Source organism: Rissa tridactyla, chromosome 6 (assembly GCF_028500815.1).
Source record: "Rissa tridactyla isolate bRisTri1 chromosome 6, bRisTri1.patW.cur.20221130, whole genome shotgun sequence".
In the NCBI taxonomy this organism is placed as follows: Eukaryota; Metazoa; Chordata; class Aves; order Charadriiformes; family Laridae; genus Rissa; species Rissa tridactyla.
The window spans coordinates 46,969,203-46,979,260 of record NC_071471.1 but is presented as its reverse complement, the minus strand read 5'-3'; positions in this window follow the sequence as shown (position 1 = coordinate 46,979,260).

Sequence of the window (10,058 nt, the reverse complement as noted above, 5' to 3'; positions counted from 1 at the left end):
CTGTAACAATGAGACCCATGATTTATGGTCTGTATGCGTAGCTGCTTGCAGGTCCTATTTGTATATGGAAAAACTCCAAACTGAGTAATTGCACAGGTGTGTACAGATGGTGATTTGTGAGAAAAATGAAGATCACAGACGTATTTTGCAGGAGAAAATTTGGTGCTTACATTGCTAAATTAAATATTAACTTAGCATTAGGAGCTTTCTCATGTGTAGGATTGAAAGAAAGATTTGGCATTCTGTGTAAGAAAAAGAACATATGGTATTTTTTCCATTTGTAGATGCTACCTGAACTGATGAATCAAGTAACAGTTGCATTTTCTGTTCATCATGCTTTGAACTTAAAGGTACTATGCTGTCTAAAAGTATCCTGGTGCCTCATTTTCTAGGGATCAGTCACTGTTTCAGTATGTAGTTTTAGCCTATTGTGTTGCTTTAGTTTAAGAATGCATTACATAATACCAAATATTTAAAGTTGCAGCTGGTTGTCAGTAACTTCTTCTCCTTTAGTTTGAAATGTCTGTAAAAATATTTTGATTTTATGTGGTTTTATTTCACTCATCGTGTAGGAACTTCTACTTTCTGCATAGGGAAAATTTATCAAAACAGCAAAAAAATTACAAGAAGGCAAGCTCTTTCAGGAGTTAATTTTGATGAGGAGTAATATTTTTTTTTTTTTGCTGGTACTTTGGCTGTAGTATGTCAAAATTGTGATCTTCATAAAGCTTAAGACTGGTCTTTCTGTTCCTGTAACTTATCTATCCACCTAAACCACAGTGGTATTGGAAAAGGCTACTATTCAACTTCAGTCCTTATCAAAAAAAGTGTGTCTCTTTGTAAGTTAGGTGCAACTACTATTGCTACTTGGGCAACAGTGTCTGTATCTAGCGACAGAATTAGCCTGGAATGAGAGATTCCACAGCCGCTAAAGCTCTCAGTACTTGATCTGCAAGTACAGTGGCAGTCTGGATCTGAAGGTATTAGAAGAAAGAAAACGTGGATCTGTCTGCCCTGCGTTGATGTCTGCCATCCTCCCCATGTTCACTACTGTCAAGAGCACCATATTTATCCCCACCCGCCAATCCCAGAAGGACCTCAATAGTACCATCCTCTCACGTTGTTCCTACTGTATCTAATCTGTGGTTTGCATCCATGTCATCTTTGCCTCTTCACATACAAGGCTGTTCAAGGTACATCCATGTAACTTTCAGTTTTGTTCCCAAAGAAATATTTTAATCCAAATACCTGATGATACATGATAACTTTTAGCTGCTGTCAGAGACATGGGAGGAGGTCTGCATTTGGGTGAAAGTGGTATGTGGTGATTAGTAATTCTTCCAAGGCTTCCTTTGGCAGGAGGGTGAATACTTTGACTTTGAACAGGCAGAATTTCATCTTGCCTATGGGCCCTGTATCTTTAACAACATTCCTGGCTACGGCACAGTCAGGCCACCAACTCTGAGGTTATCTGATTGTCCTGTTGGCTGGCAGAGAATAACATTCGAGCCCAGTGTCTGAAATGGCTTTGTAAATCAGAGCACAGACTTTCTTGCTTAGAATTGTTGCTCTTGCACTCAGTGGCAATCCCTAGGGTTCCCTGGAGCGGGTCCTCCTCCATATGTTCTCTCCGGCTGCAAAAGCCAGTGCTGCAGTGAGAGGGTTGTACTCATGCCTATAGACCCAGATGGAGGGCTGAGAGGTAGAAGCTATTGTTGCACTCAATGTCAGTTCAGATGGAAAGAACTTGGATCAATGGTTTTCCTGTTTTAAGACAATTCCAGCTGGTCATTTGTTGTAAATACAAGCTCTAAGAATCTTTGGAGTATAAAAATCTAGTGTTTTGGCATAAATGGTGATGGTGTGGAACAGAATGGACAGTGCTTATACTAGCCTGAGAACTTTCACACAAAGATTATGGTACCATGGAACTATTTTGATAGCTCATTTGAATTAAGGGAGTGAGAAACACTGCCTTTATAGCTCATTTGATTTAAAGGGGTGTGAATCACTGTCTGCTGTCTTTAATCGATCTCTGATTGGATAAGTGCTTCTGAGTACAGCGGAGATGGGAGCTGATTCTAGGAGGTGGAGCTAGGAAGCCAGGGTCATCTTCTGCATCACAGGTTCTGAGATAAAGGCATGTTTCTGCATATCTGAATCAGGGTGACTTCTGAGCAACTTGGTACATAGAAAAGCCTTTATTCTTTTTTTTCTGACTTGGCAGCATTCCTCAGTTGTCTGCATAGGTCAGTCTGTGTGAGTGAATTGAAAAAAGCAAACCAACAGCACTCCTCACCCATGTTACCACCTGTGTTTTAAAATATTGCTGCATAATCTATAATTACTTTATTAAATACCTCAAAACTTAACGTGGCGTCGGAATCTAAAATTGTACGTATTTTACAGTTGGGCAAGCTGAGCCAGAGAGCATACCTGTTTCAAAAGTCTGATGCAACCTAGAGGTTTACCTCTCACTTTTAATTTGACTCCTGTTGACTTGTAACTGGATGAACTTCAACTTTGAAAGAAATTTGAATGAGAAATGTTATCTGTTTTTCCCACTGTTCTATGGTAGTTCAGCAGTTCATGCTTCCCAAAGTAATCTGAAGTTCCTAAACTCACCTCAAAGTCATGTTTGTAGTGGTCTTGCCTTGCTGAATCCTTCAGGAAGGAATCCCTGACTTCTGTCTCATTCCCATGCTCTAATCACTTGTTCGATAGATTGAGCTAAGGCATGTTGTTTGATAGTATCAGAACTTGAATAATATTGTAAGTGGTTATAGACTTATTGCTGTGTCCCTCATCTAGAATTTTTATATGCTTTGTATAGAGAAGAATGTGTCAATGTACAGTAGTGCCTTTGGCTGAGGTATGAGAAAGAATTACTGTACTGAGATTTGTTACTACATCATTTAAATGCAATTTTGCTCATATTTTTTTCTTTGCAACTTTTTCACCATTGCTTTTATTTCCTGCTGATCCTTGAAAGCATCAAGTGAAACTGATGTTTGAATGCAGGCTGTGAACTGGCTTCTGACAGAAGAGACTTCATTAAGTAAATGACTTCTTAAGTGCCAGTAATGTGGTGTAACTGGGAAGATGTAAATGAAAGGTATTAGCCAACTCTTTTGTCCACCACTGCATGTAAAATGCAGGGAGCTTAGTCATTCTGTATATCTCAAGTTTCTTTCTGCTGTCCTTGGCATTGTGATTAGCCTATGTAGATTTATCATCTGCAACACCTTGAAATAAATGGTCCTTCTTACAGAAACATATAAAATAGATCTTGCATTATACCCTTCAGTTTGCAGCTGTGTCTTGACTGAATGCACAAGGTATGAAGAACCAGCCCTGTCTGGCCCTTTATAAGCACATCCGCAGAATGGACTCCCAGATGCAAACCGGAAAACTGGACAGTGAATTTCAGTGGATGAAGTCTGTCATTACGTTAAAGAAAGTCCTCAAACCCGTAGGTTTGGAAAAGAAATCTCATCCTACTTTGTGTAAAGGCAGGCTTAAGTTTGAAAATAAGAGTTTGTTTTCGCTTTGTGCTGGTTTTGTGTGGATAAAATTCTAACTTTTGGACTGGAATGATCAGCAAGCCACTGTCAGCCTATTGTGTGTGCCTATTGATCCTGATGCTCTGCAATCTGTATGGCCTCTTTTCTTAGAAGTGAAAACTGGCAGAGCATCTTTCTAAGTTTGAGTGGTGGAAGATCTACTGTAAACTGGTCTCTGACATAAGTTTAAAAAAAACCCCAAACTTATTCTCCCTGAGAAGAAAGCTTTTCCCTCTGAGGAGCAGCATTTTGCTCAGCGGGCTTCTACAGAATTACGAAAGGAAATAGATTTCAAATGTATTTTCCATAGAAGTGTGCTTATGGGAGATCATCTAATATTGTCTGGGTTAACATGCTGGACTGAGAATGCCTCTGCCTTTGGAGTGAGAAGAACATCATCCCCTATACTCACCAATCCTGTCTATTGCATGGTGGTCCTAGGGCTAATCATTTGGCCAGAAGGATTGATATAACTGCCTTGTTGTTAGTGCCTGTCCTCCAGTGTCTGTGCTGGCTTCTCTGCCATGATTCAGGTATACGTGTTTGTTGAAGGTTTTGTAATTTCAATTAAAATAATTGTGATCAATATCTTGCTACTTAAAGCTTTAAGTGGAGGGAAAAAAATAATTGTTTATTCCTACAGAGGTCTGTTGTCCATCCTTACCTTATGAGATGTAAATATTTTGGTCCTGCACAGCTGTCCTGCTGGGTGGTTCCTGTTAGAAGACTTGTGAATCAAATGTGTTAGATACCAGTAGTAGTGCCAGTGTTGCTGTGGCTGCTTTGGTGATGTGCTTTCTTCAAATTGACATGGTTATGTATGTATTTGTAGGGGCAAGTGAAGAAACTGCTGCATCTCACTAGCTGAGAAGGAAAAGAATGCATTACCTCTTGGTAAAGATGAACATTAAAATGTTAATGGTTTTAAATTATTTTAATGTTTTCCTCTATTTCTACCTCCTAATTTTTTCATGTTCAACTCAAACTTCATTTTTTTTTTTTTCTGGATGAAAAGAATGAAGATAAAAGCCAGAAAAGTTATCTCTCAGGGGAAAAGAAATTAAAAGCTTACTTTTCTCTTTTATAAGAGAAATATATATACCAGTGCATATATTTCATCCCAAATTGTGTGAGAAACCTGGGCAAAACAAACTAAAGTGGTATAGGTGAAATTAAATAATTGTATTTTCCTGCTCAGTATTTGTAGTGAAGTGCAGTTTGACAATACCGTAAGTTGCTGCTGCTTCAATTTATTGTTTGTTCTGCTGAATGTATTGTTGGGGTGCCAGGACAACAAATAAAAATCACATGTAAACTTAGGAATGCATATTATTGTGGCTTACCTGTTTATTGCGTTATTTGCAAGTTACACACACTTATACATAAAATCACGTAGTGAGACAACTGAACAGGAAAACCCCCCAGAAATGCTTGCTTAACATAATAGAAAGTTATTTATTTGATCAGTAATCAGTTTAAGCATGTCTGACTAACCTTTTTTTTATATTCAGTGCTTCAAGGCTATTAGACAAGTTTTCAGCCGGTGGCAAAGATAATGGGAAAACACATCACTTACAGTAAGAAATAGTGCCACAGCACTGAAAAGACGGTAGCAGCTTCGTGATTAAATTGTGTTTGTTTCCCCAGCCCCTGCTTCACAACACTCCCTTTTTTAAATGTGTTACACAGTGCCATTGCTCAGCCAGAGGCTAAGAGAGGGAATGTAGGTACACTGCATACTTGCAAGAGACTGGAATGTTCCATCTCGAAAACAGCATCTGTATTATAAAGACAAGATCCTATGTCTTCTGGCCCTGGTGTCCTTGTTATTTGCATCAAGGCACCAGCATGAATCAGTTCACTGCGGCAGCAGTCCAGCTGATGTGACTTGCATTATTATCAGGTACCTGATTGCAGTCTCTGGATGGATGGAGGGTTGGATGTGACTAGCATATCAATACGTGTGGCGCTGCTGCTGCTGTGTGATAGTAATCTGTGATGAGGACAGAAGCCTGCTCAGCCCTACAGAAAAGTTCTTTAAGGACACAATAAGAATTTCACTGTTTTGTGAAATCCTGATCATCACTATGATTATGCACTCTTTGACATAGTACCAGTTTGTCCAGAAGATGCTTTGACAAACATGTTTAGGCTGCGTAGAACCAAGAAGGTACAGAGCTTCAGTTCTGAAGCTGTAGTGGTTTTTTTTCTGACAGGGAATTAATTTGGAATTTGAGACAAATCTGCGTGGTTCCAAGACTAAACTAGTCAGTGTTGGATTCCAACATGGTATTTCACAATTTTTCTTTTCAAAACTTTTTTATTTCTTGTTAATGTAACTGTGTCGCTTAATAAAATTTTGGACAATGCATATGGCTTTTTATATGCTGTGATAAATGGTTCAAACAAAGGGCCTTGACTCTCTGTTTATTGATCCCAAATGTCCATGTTCTTACTGTCTCCCAGTGGAGCAATTCCTGACCTGTACTGGTTGCAGATTTTACAATGTGACGTTCAAAAATGCCTTTCCAAACTGAATCTGATTACCAAAACAAAAACTTTTCTTTTTAAATTACTGTGAGGGTTTAATAGAATAAAAATCCTGACATATAAGGTCTTTCCCTTGATATTCCTTTCAGAAATGAAGACAACTTGATAACAAAAAGAAACTAAGAACATGCAAAAGAGATTGAAAAATATTCTGGTCTGAATATGAAGACAATAAAAAGCTTTTCAGATATGTACAGCAACAGATGGATGACTCAAACTCAGGAGCACAGAGACCCTTGCTGCAGTGGAGTACTGCACTTGCTCTATTGGCCCTAGGGAGCAGTCAGTGAAGGATATTCTGACTTCTAAGTCAGTCCCTCAATCACCTATTTAAATAAGAAATATCTCACTGAGCAAAGGCAGGGCAATAAAACAAAACAAAAAAAACCCAAAACAACAACTAACCACAAACAACTTGTGTTTACAAACCACTTGAAAACTTTGTGAGCTACTTGCTTAGCATTGAAAAAACCACTTGTATTTTTTTTTTGTATGAGCAGATCTGAGAAATATTAGATATTCAGTATGTGAAACAGTCATCTGATGGAAGGAAATACACCTTTTTCATTTTTACTGTCTTAGACTTCTGTGAATGCATCTTTCATAATTATGTGATCTAAGGCAGTTTGTACTGTTTTGAGTGCAACAAAAGATTGTTTGGTGGCAAGTTTTCATCCTCTTTGTAACTTGTGATTTAGTTTTTTTTTTTAAATATTGTGTTTAAGTGCTGTCTGGGCCAGCGTGCCCAAGAGTAGTGCCTCCTCTGCTCAGATAACAAGGAGAAACAGAATCGCTAATAAGGAGGATATGCAACCTATGGTGTGGATCATTTGTTTTGAATGGTGGGTGGCAGACAGTTGTCTGACAGACAATAAGTGTTGCAAATACCAAATGGTAATAAACAAGATTCAGTCATGGCCCATATATTATATCAAGGTGAAAAGATTGGACTGGAACTCGGAAGTTAACATAGCAGTCGTGTTACTAGTGTTCCTTGTTGGGCCAAAATCAAATTTCTTACTGTTGTTGTAATCAAGTTTTTTTTTTCTCTGTTGACTCTGGTTTGCTCTCAAGTAATTTCAATTGTGTTATTTTTGTGAAGGCTTAGTAGTTGCCACTTGATGAACTTGACTGTGTTTGGCCTGCATTACAGCAGAAAGAAAACCATGATGTGAAGTTGTTTCTGGCATTGTTACTGAGGTCAGAGCAGTCTGCCACGATATCTAAATGACCATAGTTTGGTCTGCAATATAAAGTTTGCATATCCCTTTGAAGGTGTGTATTTAACTTCTTTTTTTCCCTCTGAAACAACTGGCTTTTTTACTTTGAGAGCTGAAGCAAAAGTGAGTACTTCTAAGGCTTTAGAGAAGAGGCTTTTCTCTAAGACCTGTAGTATGTTTTTGCAGAATTGCATTGGGTGTAGATTTGAGCCTGAATAAAACCCCACTAAATTTTGGAGGCATTAATTTTCAGACCTGTCTTCAAGTGGAAGTTCTGTAAGATCGTGGTGGCTATGTTTTTGAACTCTTGCAATTATTTGTACTATATTTCAAATAGTTTGGAAAAAATCTAAAGTTGTGTTCTTTTGAACAGAAGCAGAACTACTGCACCTTTTCTACTGATAAATGTATGCTATATTGCAATGAGCTCCCGCTATCATCCATTCTGTGAATTCTCCTTTGCTTAGCTGCTTTCTGATCCTTTCCCAAATTATCTATATCTTTATTTCAGCACATACCCCTTAGACGAGGCACTGGAAACTCCAGGACTTCTGCTATCACATGCACAGTAATAAAGTGCAAGATAAAACAAAGTGAAGCTTTCACAGTAAAATTCTAATTCAGAGTCCAGCAGGAAAAAGAGAAATGCATATCCATCAGGGATATGAAGGAGAAAATCACATTCAGGTGGAAGAAGTTGGTAGTTTCTATGTGTTGGACAGGACCTTATTGTATCTGTAAAAATCATCTAGCCTCTGAAGATGAGGAAGGTGTTTCAGCAGAATGTCTTATTCAGAAGTAGGCTTGCGCATTTAGATGTTCAAAACCTTACTAGTGCTTGCTCTTTACTTCCTCAGTTTTTACCTGATGAGTTATTTCTGATGACTCTCAACATCTCCCTCTAGGCTCATAAGGCAGTAGTTTGTTGTTGTTTTGTTTTTTGTTTTTTTTTCTTTGTTTGTTTTTTTCTTTTTTTTTTTTTAAAATAAATCTCTGCCTTCAAGGTGGATGAAAATACAACCAGGCCCAGTGAAGTTTCCAAAATAGGTGGTCCCAAGCTTAGGCGTGGACTTAACCTTGGATCTAACTTACACTGGTAATTGGGGGCTATGAAAGACAAAGCAGGTCACTAATTCATCAGTAAAGAGGACGAAATTACATTAAAGCATCTGAGAGTGTCTATACTCTTATTCACCTATGACACTAACAAACCAGCCTCACAAAATTGCAAATTAATTGCTAGTTAAATTTAATGGCAATACAAACATTAATACTCATTTATCTAGAAACAGAATGCTGAAAAACCTAGGATGTTAGATGGAAAGTAAGAGAAATAACTTGAGGTATGGAAAACCTCTCCAACAGTGAGAAATGACTGGTCTTCTAAACAGCTTAGTAGAAGGAGGGTTTAGTAACAACTTGCTGACGTTCTGTAACTGTCTACACAGCAAGAAAAGATGGGATGCTGAACTTGCAGAAAAACATGTAACTAGTTTGTAGCAAGGCACTGGAAAACCATGAAGCCCAAACCATGAGCTAGACATAAATTTTTAACCATAGGTTATAAATAATGAGAGCAGGCTTTTGTGGGCATGGTAAATTTCATATTACTTTGGAGTAAGTACATAAATCAAAATAGCATTCCTTGGTAAAATAGACATTTTTGACATATGTGTCCCTTTTGACATACATTAGGCAGGAATGACTTCAGGAAATCATAGGAAGTGAAGGTTAATGTAAGAGACCATAATTGTTTTTTATCGCCTTTAATAATTCAGCCATTTATGAATAAACTGGTTTTGACACACAAATTCATTGAAAAGGATATTCCCTCTCAAGTATCATAAGAGATTTCTGGTAGGCCTCAAAATGTATTCACTATAAAGTATAAGGCCATGTTAGTTTTTCCTGGTTTCAGGAAGAGGAGAATCTTTCTGGAGTACCTTGGTATTGCTGGCATTCTGTAGATGAATTGTTATCAGTAAATACATCACGCTGACAGGTGATGAGAAATCAGAAGCAATTGATGGTTTTGACTTGCTGGTAGCACCCTCTGTACTTACATTGCGTGTAAAGAAAATTTCTATCTATGGTTAGAAAAATCTTATGTTTGGGCTACCTAAATATCGTGGTAATAGTAAAGCTTTGATCTTTTGGGAATCCATACTGTGCTTGATAAGTGTTGGATAGACTTTTGAGCATGATAATCCTTATGTTGCACTGCAGTACTGTTATTTGCACAATTTTTAACTGTTATTTGTACATTACTTTCCTCTGTCTTTTTAAAAAAAATGATTACTGAAATTAATATGACTAGATAAATTTCTATTTATCTAGCTAACACGGTAAAAATACCTTCCTCTACCTCACTACTTTGGTTGACAGGCAAAGAGCAAGAATTCATGAAGTAACTGAAACATTTTCAGTTGGAAAATAATTTCCAATGACATACATTCCGTCTGCTAGGAAGAGGAGGAAGGAAAAATAGGAAGTGCAATATACAAAAACATCTTTGTGTTCCTATCATTAGCTGACACAGAAGTTTGCAAAACAAAACTGAGTCTTGTCCAATGGAAGTGAAGCGCTTGTACAAAGAATACAACCAAGGATGAAATGGAAAGCAAAAGAAGTCAATCATGTAGTTAGGTTTATGCCTGCTAAAAATAAATCCCTTCCCTTCAGAATTAGGAACAGGAGTAATCAAGCTGTAGGCTTAAAGGAATTA